This window comes from Triticum aestivum, chromosome 1A (genome assembly GCF_018294505.1).
Source record: "Triticum aestivum cultivar Chinese Spring chromosome 1A, IWGSC CS RefSeq v2.1, whole genome shotgun sequence".
In the NCBI taxonomy this organism is placed as follows: Eukaryota; Viridiplantae; Streptophyta; class Magnoliopsida; order Poales; family Poaceae; genus Triticum; species Triticum aestivum.
In genome coordinates, this window is record NC_057794.1 from 471,740,788 (window position 1) to 471,754,704 (window position 13,917).

Below are 13,917 nucleotides of genomic sequence, written 5' to 3' on the forward strand. Positions count from 1 at the left end.
CGCTGCAGTGCCGCCTCGCCCCGCCGCCCCACAAGCCCGCCGCCCGAGCCCCGCCTCGCCGGAGAGGTAACGCGCCGTTCGCCGCCGCTGGTTTTTTTTAAGAAAACTGATTCGATTTTTTTAAGAAAAACCCTAGTTCGTTTTTTTAGATCGGTTTGCCAGTTTTTCCCGGTTCTTATTTTTAGCGGACGTTCGTCCGTACGTTCGTTTCAATGAACGGTTTCGCTCGATAGTTACAGACAACGAACACTCGTTTGTTAGCCTATTCGTCAGTTTTCTTTTATCAGATTTTTTTCGCGATTATTTCCAATCGCGATTTCTGATCCGATTTTCGTTTTAGTTTATCGTTTCGCTCGTTTATCGGAATCAGTCGATTCAAGCGCCTAGATCTTCGTCTCGAGACCCTCTTTGCATTTAACTAGCTTGAACAAGCTTTTGCTACTGTAAAACTTTACCTTAGTCTAGATTAGTAAATGGCTCTTGTTTCTTTCGCAGTTTGAGTTTCGTTGCTCCGTTCGATTTGATTGTTTTTGCAAACCGGAGTTCTTAAGTTGAAATTTCTGGTCAATTCTTTTTATTTGAGTTTTGCCTGTGCATCTTTGCTTGATTGCTTATGTATGCTATTGTTTGTTTGCAATAGAATTCCCGGAGTGCGAAGCGTGCTACATCGAATCCCTAGGCTTTGCGGATCATCGGCAAGGCAAGTAACACATTGATCATACTCTTTTCATACCTAGTTTTTATGCATTAGTTCAATCCTAAAACATTGCATGATTAGGATGTCATTAACGTGTGGGTTGGGAAGTAGTTGATGAGGTAGAACCTATTGCCCTGTTATATTCAAACCCTTGGGAGTTACTTCTACGTGTTGCTTATATTGCTATGCTATGCTCGTAGACGTGGTTTGGGTGAGTGAAATCCATGACAGATGTGAGATTGTTAATTAATGGTTCAACTTAAGGTGGCAACTTTAATACACATCTGGGTGGATTGAGGCACCTGGAGAACCCAGTGTTGCCTGTATTTTTTGGAAATCTCGGGGTTCCGTGTGATTCTCCTATGGACCGCCACCCAGGCTCAAAGGGAACTGAGATGATTCATGCTAGAAACTTCCATGTGCAGCCACAAGCTAATATGGGCCCTAGCATAGTTGAGTAAGTTACGTGAAGCTCTCGAAGAGGTGGATTAGCAGGTAGTGGGTTGTAGGTTTGGTATGGTCTGCCCGGAGTAGAGAGTTAATGTTTCAGAAAGACTGTGTCTCGGTTATCCGTTTCTCAAACACCATGTAGTGCGAGAAATCCAACGGAGGAGATAAAGTCTTGTGGGGAAAAGTGCGCAAACCTCTGCAGAGTGTACAATCTAATCATGGTTAGCGGTGTCCCCGGTTATGGACAATCTTGAGTATCTAGAACTTGGAGTATCTTAAGTATCTCATCACTCTTAAATTAATATTGTTGGGTTGATAATTACTTTAATTGGGATTGAGTTGGAGGAACCTTCGCAATGATGTTTCAACTACCATGATAGTTAAATAAAATCTATTCCTTTGTTGTAGGGAAAAATTGGCTTTTCGCAAACACTATAACCATACAGCTTTCCACCAACCGAATATGCATGTAGTGATAGCATTACTCTGTTCATGCTCTATTGTGTTACTTTGCCAGCAGATTCCATGTGCTGACCCGTTTTCAGGCTGCAACATATTATGTTGAAGACTTTTCAAACGATGAGTAAGGTTTGTTAGGTCATTACCGTGCAGCTCAGCTATGCCATTAGAGTTTATGGACTCACTTTATCTTCCAAGCCTTCCGCTGTTATCGTATTAGATGGCCTTAAGCCATATTTATTGTAATAATTCTCTTTTGAGACATTCGATGTAATAAGTGTGTGATTGCTACTCTGTTATAAATCCTCGAGTACTGTGTGTGTCAGCATTACCGATCCAGGGATGACACGGAAACACAGAGACTTGACCATTTGAGGTCGGGTCGCTACACCCGCTCTAAATCGTGCTGGAGGGGATTGTTGTCGTCTTCGGCACTTTCCAGAGTGTTATTGTCTCTTGTGCCGGTATCACTACTTTTGCTATGGCGGGACTTAGAGCGGCGGCGCTGACGTCGGCGCTTGGGTTGCTTCTCAGAGGGGTCATCCTCCGCTGTGTCGTAGCCATTGCCTTCTTTGGGGGTGTCCACCATGTATATATCATATGATGAGGTGGCAGTCCAGCGCCCTGTGGGCGGTGGTTCCTGTTAGTCCCCTGCATCGTCGTCCATATCGTCGATGTCTTCGGAGTCAGAGTCGAGCATGTCGGTTAAATCATGGACAGTGGCTACTAAATGGGTGGTGGGTGGGTAGCGAATTTTTTCATCCTCTGCATCCCATTCTAGCCGGACATAGTTCGGCCAAGGTTCTCCTGACAAGGAGAGAGACCTTAACGAATTTAGCACGTCACCGAAAGGTGAGTGCCGAGAGATATCCGCGGAGGTGAACTCCATGATCGGTGCTCAATCAGATTCGATAGGCACGGACCCAGGCGGATCAGAGTCCGTGGCCGGGGACGAATCAAGTGGTTTGGCAATACGGCTCTCGTAAGGGGTGAAGTCAGTATTCGGCTCCATCACCACTGAGAGTGCGGCCTCCATGGCGGGGTCTATCCTCCCGTCCTCGGATGGCGCAATTTGCTCCGGATTGAGGGTCGGAATAGTTGCAGGTGTGATCTCCCGAACACTATCCGATGGCAGAGTTACGTCATGCACGTCGTGATTGTGCGGCGCTGATACGTCTCCAACGTATCTATAATTTTTGATTGCTCCATGCTATATTATCTACTGTTTTGGACTATATTGGGCTTTATTTTCCACTTTTATATTATTTTTGGGACTAACATATTAACCGGAGGCCCAACCCAAAATTGCTGTTTTTTGCCTATTTCGGTGTTTCGGAGAAACAGAATATCAAACGGAGTCCAAACGTAATAAAATCTTCGGGAACATGATTTTCTCACCGAACGTGATCCAGGAGACTTGGACCCTACGCCAGGGGGTTGAAGAGGAGGTCACGAGGGTGGGGGCGCCCCCTAGGGCGCGCCCCCTGCCTCGTGGACCCTCGGTGCTCCACCGACGTAATCCTTCCTCCTATATATACATACGTACCCCCAAACGATCAGAACAGGAGCCAAAAACCTAATTCCACCGCCGCAACTTTCTGTACCCACGAGATCCCATCTTGGGGCCTGTTCCGGAGCTCCGTCGGAAGAGGGTCGTCATCATGCAGGGCTTCTACATCATCATAGCCCCTCCGATGAAGTGTGAGTAGTTTACCTCAGACCTTCGGGTCCATAGTTGGTAGCTAGATGGCTTCTTCTCTCTCTTTGAATCTCAATAAAAAGTTCTCCCCCTCTCTTGTGGAGATCTATTCGATGTAATCTTCTTTTTGCGGTGTGTTTGTTGAGACCGATGAATTGTGGGTTTATGATCAAGTCTATCTATGAATAATATTTGAATCTTCTCTGAATTCTTTTATGTATGATTGGTTATCTTTGCAAGTCTCTTAGAATTATCCGTTTGGTTTGGCCAACTAGATTGGTAGTTCTTGCCATGGGAGAAGTGCTTAGCTTTGGGTTCGATCTTGCGGTGTCCTTACCCAGTGCAGAAGGTGCAGCAAGGCACGTATTGTATCGTTTCCATCGAGGATAACAAGATAGGGTTTATTTCATATTGCATGAATTTATCTCTCTACATCATGTCATCTTGCTTAAGGCATTACTCTGTTTTTAACTTAATACTCTAGATGCATGCTGGATAGTGGTCGATGAGTGGAGTAATAGTAGTAGATGCAGAATCATTTCAGTCTACTTGTCACGGACGTGATGCCTATATACATGATCATGCCTAGATATTCTCATAACTATGCTCAATTCTGTCAATTGCTCAACAGTAATTTGTTCACCCACCGTAGAATACTTATGCTCCTGAGAGAAGCCACTAGTGAAACCTATGGCCCTTGGGTCTATTCTCATCATATCAATCTCCATCACTTTAATCTTGCTTTGCTTTTTACTTTGCCTTTACTTTTTACTTTGCATCTTTATACCAAAAATATTATATCTATCAGATCTCACTCTCGTAAGTGACTGTGAAGGGCTTGACAACCCCTAATCGCGTTGGTTGCGAGTACCTATCGTTTTGTGCAGGTACAAGGGACTTGAGCGTGGCCACCTACTGGATTGATACCTTGGTTCTCAAAAACTGAGGGAAATACTTACACTACTCTGCTGCATCATCCCTTCCTCTTTGGGGAAAACCAACGCAAGCTCAAGACGTAGCAAGAAGGATTTCTGGCGCTGTTGCCGGGGAGTCTACACAAAAAGTCAACATACCAAGTACCCATCACAATCCCTATCTCTCGCATTACATTATTTGCCATTTGCGTCTCGTTTTCCTCTCCCCCACTTCACCCTTGCCGTTTTATTCGCCCTCTCTCTCTATCCTCCCTCTCTTTCTCTATTTGCCTCTTTTTGCCCGCTTGCTTTTTGTTTGCTCGTATGGTTGGAATAGTCATTTATTTATTACTAAACAGAGAACCTAAGATCTATGGATCCTCATCCGCTTGCTAATCTTTTTAAGAGATCCAGTTATGTTGAACCAATTGCTAGTGAGTTTTGTGCACTAGATTATCTTTATGAGGTTTTGCTTGAAATTCGTGAATCTGAAAAGTGTGTTGAAGTACTTCATGAAGTGATTCATGATAGATCTTTGAATAAAAAGCATGATTGCAATGATGATAACATAAATTCTATTATTATAAATTGTGCTAATAATATGCAAAACCCTAAGCATGGGGATGCTAGTTTTGCTATGTCCTCTACTTGTTGCAATGATCATCATTGGGGTGATTCTTCTTATGATCTTGAAAATTTATTTAAGCCCCATGATGAATATGAGATTGATTATAATGTTTGCAATAATATTGAAAGTGGGTTTGGAAGAATGTCAACTTTAGATCCCACATATTTGGAGAATGTTCAATCTTATGAAGTTTTTGATAAAAGTGCGTTTGGAAAGGTCATGACTTTAGTTAATGTTAATCCCACTATTTTGGAAGAGTGTCAACTTTACATGCATGTGGATCATGTTGAAAGTATTCTATGTGATAGATATTTTGTTGAATTTTCTTATGATCCTACATGTAATTATTACGAGAGAGAAAAATATGGTGGTAGAAATTTTCATGTTACTAAATTACCTCTCGTATGTTGAGATTACTATTGTTTCTTTCCGCTTCCTTGCATATGCTAGTTTTTGCTTGCCTTGATAATTTTTTTCCTACAATATGCCTATGAATAGGAAGTATGTTAGACTTAGATGTATTTGTCATGTGTTTTATGATGCTCTCTTTGTGCTTCAATTCTTGTCTTTCATGTGAGCATCATTGAAATATTATGCATAGCTATAAGGCTTTAAAGAAAAGCGCTTGTTGGGAGACAACCCAATGTTTATCCTTGCTGTTATTTAATAAATAAATTATTTAGACTCTGTTTTGGTTGTATTTTTTGTGTGTTTAATTAGTGTTTGTGCCAAGTAGAACCGTTGGGAAGACTTGGGGAAAGTCTTGTTGAACTTGCTGTAAAAAACAGAAACTTTGGCGCTCACGAGAACTGATGTCATTTTTATTTGGAGAGTGCTATTTAGTTAATTATTTTTGAAGATGATTAATAGATAAATTCCTCACTTCCAGCAATTTATTTTAGAATTGTTGGGGTTCCAGATCTTGCGCTAGCTACAGATTACTACAGACTGTTCTGTTTTTGACAGATTCTGTTTTCCGTGTGTTGTTTGCTTATTTTGATGAATCTATGGCTAGTAAAATAGTTTATAATCCATAGAGAAGTTGGAATACAGTAGGTTTGACACCAATATAAATAAAGAATGAGTTAATTACAGTACCTTGAAGTGGTCTTTTGTTTTCTTTCGCTAACGGAGCTCACGAGTTTTCTGCTTTAAGTTTTGTGTTGTGAAGTTTTCAAGTTTTGGGTGAATTCTTGTGATGGATTATGGAACAAGGAGTGGCAAGAGCCAAAGATTGGGTATGACCATGGCACCCCCAAGATAATCCAAGGACACCAAAAAGTCAAAGCTTGGGGATGCCCAGAAGGCATCCCCTCTTTCGTCCACTTCCATCGGTAATTTACTTGGAGCTATATTTTTATTCACCAACATGATATGTGTTTTGCTTGGAGCGTCTTGTATTATTTGTGTCTTAGTGTCTTAGTATGCCACAATCATACTTTCTGTACACACCTTTTTAGAGAGCCATACATGAATTAAAATTTGATAGAATACTCTATGTGCTTCACTTATATCTTTTGAGCTAAGTAGTTTTGCTCTATGTGCTTCACTTATATCTTTTGAGCTAAGTAGTTTTGCTCTATGTGCTTCACTTATATCTTTTGAGATAAGTAATTTTTCTCTTTGTGCTTCACTTAGATCTTTTAGAGCACGGTGGTGGATTTGTTTTAAAGAAACTATTGATCTCTCATGCTTCACTTAAATTATTTTGAGAGTCTTAACAGCATGGTAATTTACTTAATAATAATATGCTTGGTATTCAAGATTTGTGAAACTTTCTTTTGAGTGTGTTGAATACTAAGAAAAGATTGAAGCATGATAATTGTTTTGAGATATGGAGGTCATAATATTGAAGTCATGCTAGTTGAGTAGTTATGAATTTAAAGAATACTTGTGTTAAAGTTTGTGATTCCCGTAGCATGCACGTATGGTGAACCGTTATGTGACGAAGTCGGAGCATGATTTATTTATTGATTGTCTTCCTTATGAGTGGCGGTCGGGGATGAGCGATGGTCTGTTCCTACCAATCTATCCCCCTAGGAGCATGTGCGTAATACTTTGCTTTCGTAACTTCTAGATTTTTGCAATAAGTATATGAGTTCTTTATGACTAATGTTGAGTCCATGGATTATAAGCACTCTCACCCTTCCACCTTTGCTAGCCTCTCTAATACCGCGCACCTTTCGCCAGTATCATACACCTACCATATACCTTCCTAAAAACAGCCACCATACCTACCTATTATGGCATTTCCATAGCCGTTACGAGATATATTGCCATGCAACTTTCCACCATCTAGTTCATCATGACACATTCATCATTGTCATATTGCTTAGCATGATCATGTAGTTGACATAGTATTTGTGGCAAAGCCACCGTTCATAATTCTTTCATAGTTGACACTCTTGATTCATTGCATATCCCGGTACACCACCAGAGGCATTCATATAGAGTCATAATTTATTTTAGAATCGAGTTGTAATCATTGAGTTGTAAATAAATAAAAGTGTGATGATCATCATTAATAGAGCATTGTCCCAAAAAAGGCCAAATAAAAAAAGAGAAAGGCCACAGAAAAAAAGAAGGCCCCAAAAAAGGGGCAATGCTACTATCTTTTTTCCACACTTGTGCTTCAAAGTAGCACCATGATATAGCGAGTCTCATATATTGTGCTTCAAAGTAGCACCATGTTCTTCATATAGAGAGTCTCATATGTTGTCACTTTCATATACTAGTGGGAATTTTACATTATAGAACTTGGCTTGTATATTCCAATGATGGGCTTCCTCAAAATTGCCCTAGGTCTTCGTGAGCAAGCAAGTTGGATGCACACCCACTTAGTTTCTTTTGTTGAGCTTTCATACATTTATAGCTCTAGTGCATCCGTTGCATGGCAATCCCTACTCACTCACATTGATATCTATTGATGGGCATCTCCATAGCCCGTCGATACACCTAGTTGATGTGAGACTATCTTCTCCTTTTTGCCTTCTCCACAACCACCATTCTATTCCACCTATAGTGCTATATCCATGGCTCACGCTCATGTATTGCGTGAAGATTGAAAAAGTTTTGAAAAATTTAGAGTATGAAACAATTGCTTGGCTTGTCATCGGGGTTGTGCATGATTTAAATACTTTGTGTGGTGAAGATGGAGCATAGCCAGACTATATGATTTTGTAGGGATAACTTTCTTTGGCCATGTTATTTTGAGAAGACATAATTGCTTTGTTAGTATGCTTGAAGTATTATTATTTTTATGTCAATATAAACTTTTGTCTTGAATCTTTCAAATCTGAATATTCATACCATAATTAAGAAGATTTGCATTAAATTATGCCAAGTAGCACTCCGCATCAAAAAATCTCTTTTTATCATTTACCTACTCGAGGACGAGCAGGAATTAAGCTTGGGGATGTCTAATACGTCTCCAATGTATCTATAATTTTTTATTGCTCCATGCTATATTATCTACTATTTTGGACTATATTGGGCTTTAATTTTCCACTTTTATATTATTTTTGGGACTAACCTATTAACCGGAGGCCCAGCCCAGAATTGCTGTTTTTTTGCCTATTTCAGTGTTTCAGAGAAACATAATATCAAACGGAGTCCAAACGGAATAAAATCTTCAGGAACGTGATTTTGTCACCGAACGTGATCCAGGAGACTTGGAGCCTCCGCCAGGGGGGTGAAAGAGGAGGTCACGAGGGTGGCCCCCCTAGGGTGCGCCCCCTGCCTCGTGGGCCCCTCGGTGCTCCACTGATGTACTCCTTCCTCCTATATATACATGCGTACCCCCAAATGATCAGAACAGGAGCCAAAAACCAAATTCCACTGCCGCAACTTTCTGTACCCACGAGATCCCATCTTGGGGCCTGTTCCGGAGCTCCGCCGAAAGAGGGCCGTCATCACGGAGGGCTTCTACATCATCCTAGCCCCTCCGATGAAGTGTGAGTAGTTTACCTCAGACCTTCTCGTCCATAGTTAGTAGCTAGATGACTTCTTATCTCTCTTTGAATCTCAATACAAAGTTCTCCCCCTCTCTTGCGGAGATCTATTCGATGTAATCTTCTTTTGCATTGTGTTTGTTGAGACCGATGAATTGTGGGTTTATGATCAAGTCTATCTATGAATAATATTTGAATCTTCTCTGAATTATTTTATGTATGATTGGTTATATTTGCAAGTCCCTTCGAATTATCCGTTTGGTTTGGCCAACTAGATTGGTAGTTCTTGCCATGGGAGAGGTGCTTAGCTTTGGGTTCGATCTTGCGGTGTCTTTACCCAGTGACAGAAGGGGCAGCAAGGCACGTATTGTATCATTGCCATCGAGGATAACAAGATGGGGTTTATTTCATATTGCATGGATTTATCTCTCTACATCATGTCATCTTGCTTAAGGTGTTACTCTGTTTTTAACTTAATACTCTACATGCATGCTGGATAGCGGTCGATGAGTGGAGTAATAGTAGTAGATGCAAAATCGTTTCGGTCTACTTGTCACGGACGTGATGCCTATATACATGATCATGCCTAGATATTCTCATAACTATGCTCAATTCTGTCAATTGCTCAACAGTAATGTGTTCACCCACCGTAGAATACTTATGCTCTTGAGAGAAGCCACTAGTGAAACCTATGGCCCCCGGGTCTATTCTCATCGTATCAATCTCCATCACTTTAATCTTGATTTGCTTTTTTACTTGCCTTTACTTTTTACTTTGCATCTTTATACCACAAATACCAAAAATATTATATCTATCAGATCTCACTCTCGTAAGTGACCGCGAAGGGCTTGACAACCCCTAATCGCGTTGGTTGCGAGTAGCTATCGTTTTGTGCAGGTACGAGGGACTTGAGCGTGGCCTCCTACTGGAATGATACTTTGGTTCTCAAAAACTGAGGGAAATACTTAAGCTACTCTACTGCATCATCCCTTCCTCTTCGGGGAAAACCAACGCAAGCTCAAGACGTAGCAGGCGCACCTAACATGGGCTCGAATCCATCGAAGATCAAGTCTCCGCGGATGTCAGCAGTGCAGTTTAAGTTTCCGAACCTGACCTGATGGCCAGGGGCGTAGCTCTCGATCTGCTCCAGACGGCCAAGCGAGTTGGCCCGCAGTGCGAAGCCGCCGAATACGAAGATCTGTCCGGGGAGGAAATCCTCACACTGGACCGCATCGTTACCGATGATCGAAGGAGCCATCAAGCCTTTACGGTGACGGCACAGTGGAACTCTCAATAAAAGCACCAATGTCGGTGTCAAAACCAGGGGATCTCGGGTAGGGGGTCCTGAACTGTGCGTCTAAGGCGGATGGTAATAGGAGGCAGGGGACACGATGTTTACCCAGGTTTGGGCCCTCTCGATGGAGGTAATACCCTACATCCTGCTCGATTGATCTTGATGATATGAGTATTACAAGAGTTGATCTACCAAGAGATCGTAGAGGCTAAACCCTAGAAGCTAGCCTATGGTATGATTGTTGTTGTTGTTCTACGGACTAAACCCTCCGGATTATATAGACACCGGAGGGGGCTAGGGTTACACATAGTCGGTTACAAGGGAGGAGATCTACATATCCGTATTGCCAAGCTTGCCTTCCACGCCAAGGAGAGTCCCATCCGGACACGGGACGAAGTCTTCAATCTTGTATCTTCATAGTCCAACAGTCCGGCCAAAGGATATAGTCCGACTGTCCGGAGACCCCCTAATCCAGGACTTCCTCAATACCCGCCGCGAGCCTCAACACTTATCGAATCGCATACATCAATATGTATTATTTCCAATAAGTCAGTTGCTTGCTCCATTGTTCCGGAGAACAGAGTCTTAGTCATCTTGCCCATGAGGCATGGTTCCCAAGCATCAAGTGATTCCAAAAGTCCATCAGCATGGAGTTTCTTCATGCGCTTTACACCAATATGACCTAAACGGCAGTGCCACATATAAGTTGCACTATCATTATTAACTTTGCATCTTTTGGCTTCAATATTATGAATATGTGTATTACTACGATCGATATTCAATAAACCATTTATATTGAGTGTATGTACACTGAAGGTTTTATTCATGTAAATAGAACAACAATTATTCTTTGACTTAAATGAATAACCGTATTACAATAAACATGATCCAATCATATTTATGCTCAACGCAAACACCAAATAACATTTATTTTAGGTTCAACACTAATCCCGAAGGTAAAGGGAGTGTACGATGGTGATCTTATCAACCTTGGAATCACTTCCAACTCTCATCATCACCTCGCCCTTAACTAGTCTCTGTTTATTTTGTAACTCCCGTTTCGAGTTACTACTCTTAGCAACTGAACGAGTATTAAACACTGCTGGGTTGCTATAAACACTAGTAAAGTACTCATCAATAACATGTATATCAAATATACCTTTGTTCACTTTCCCATCCTTCTTATCCGCCAAGTATCTAAGGCACTTCCACTTCCAGTGACCATTTCCTTTGCAGTAGAAGCACTCAGTTTCAGGCTTGGGTCTATCTTTGGGATTCTTCATGGGAGTGGCAACTTGCTTGCCATTCTTATTGAAGTTCCCTTTCTTTACCTTGCCATTTTACTTAAAACTAGTGGTTTTGTCAACCATCAATATTTGATGCTTTTCTTGATTTCTACCTTCGTCGATTTTAGCATCACGAAGATCTCGGGAATCGTTTTCATCATCCCTTGCATATTATAGTTCATCACAAAGTTCCAGTAACTTGGTGATAGTGACTAGAGAACTCTGTCAATCACTTTTTTTATCTCGAAGATTAACTCCCACTTGATTCAAGCGATTGTAGTACTCATACAATCTGAGCACATGCTCACTGGTTGAGCTATTCTCCTCCATCTTGTAGGCAAAGTACTTGTCAGAGGTCTCATACCTCTCGACTCAGGCATGAGTCAGAAATACCAATTTCATCTCATGGAACATCTTATATGCTTCATGGCGTTCAAAACATTTTTGAAGTCCCGGTTCTAAGCCGTAGAGCATGGTGCACTAAACTATCAAGTAGTTATCATACCGAGCTTGCCAAACATTCATAACGTCTGCATTTTCTCCTGCAATAGGTCCATCACCTAGCGGTGCATCAAGGACATAATTCTTCTGTGCAGCAATGAGGACAATCCTCAAATCATGGACCTAGTCCGCATCATTGCTACTATCATCTTTCAACATAGTTTTTCTCTGGGAACATATCAAAAATAAACGGGGAGCTACATCGCGAGCTATTGATCTACAACATAGTTATGCAAATACTATCAGGACTAAGTTCATGATAAACTAAGTTCAGTTAATCATATTACTTAAGAACTCCCACTTAGATAGACATCCCTCTAGTCATCTAAATGATCGCGTGATCCATATCAACTAAACCATGTCCGATCATCACATGAGACGGAGTAGTTTTCAATGGTGACATCACTATGTTGACCATATCTACTATATGATTCACGCTCGACCTTTCGGTCTCAGTATTCCGAGGCCATATATGCATATGCTAGGCTCGTCAAGTTTAACCTAATATTTTGCGTGTGCAAAACTGGCTTGCACCCGTTGTATGTGAACATAGAGCTTATCACACCCGATCATCATGTGGTGTCTCAGCATGAAGAACTGTCGCAACAGTGCATACTCAGGGAGAACACTTATACCTTGAAATTTAGTGAGGGGTCATCTTATAATGCTACCGACATACTAAGAAAAATAAGATGCATAAAAGGTAAACATCACATGAAATCAACATATGTGACATGATATGGCCATCATCATCTTGTGCCTTTGATCTCCATCTCCAAAGTACAGTCATGATCTCCATCGTCACCGGCATGACACCATGATCTCCATCATCTTGATCTCTATCAATGTGTCATCACATGGTCATCTCGCCAACTATTGCTTTTGCAACTATTGCTATCGTATAGCGATAAAGTAAAGCAATTATATGTCGCTTGCATCTTATGCAATAGAGAGACAACCATAAGGCTCCTGCCAGTTGCCGATAACTTCAATAAAACATGATCATCTCATACAACAATTTATATCTCATCACGTCTTGACCATATCACATCACAACATGCCCTGCAAAAACAAGTTAGACGTCCTCTACTTTGTTGTTGCAAGTTTTATGTGGCTGCTACGGGATGAGCAAGAACCGTTCTTACCTACGCATCAAAAACCACAACGAGGTATAGTGGTTGCTTTTTGATCTTCAGAAAGAACCATGTTCATTGAATCCGATTTAACTACAGTTGGAGAAACTGACACCCACCAGCCACCTGTGTGCGAAGAACGTCGGTAGAACCAGTCTCGCGTAAGCGTACGCATAATGTCGGTCTGGGCCACTTCATCCAACAATACCTCTGAATCAAGAATCAACTAGTGACGGCAAGCAATATGTATATACCCACACCCACAACTCCTTTGTGTTCTACTCGTGCATATAACATCTACGCATAAACCTGGCTCTGATACCACTGTTGGGGAACACAGTAATTTCAAAAAAAATTCCTACGCACACGCAAGATCATGGTGATGTATAGCAATGAGAGGGGAGAGTGTTTTCTATGTACCCTCGTAGACCGTAAGCGGAAGCGTTATGACAACGCGGTCGATATAGCCGTACGTCTTCACGATCGACCGATCCTAGTACCGAAAGTACGACACTGATATGTCTCCAACGTATCTATAATTTTTGATTGCTCCATGCTATATTATCTACTGTTTTGGACATTATTGGGCTTTATTATACACTTTTATATTATTTTTGGGACTAACCTATTAACCAGAGGCCCAGCCCAGAATTGCTATTTTTTGCCTATTTTAGGGTTTCCAAGAAAAGCAATATCAAACGGAGTCCAAACGGAATGAAACCTTCGGGAACGTGATTTTTGGAACGAACAAAATCCACGAGACTTCGATCGTACATCAAGCAACCAACAGGGAGGCCACGAGGTAGGGGGCGCGCCTACCCCCCCAGGCGCGCCATCCACCCTCGTGGGCCCCCTGTTGCTCCACCGACGTACTTCTTCCTCCTATATATACCTACGTACCACCAA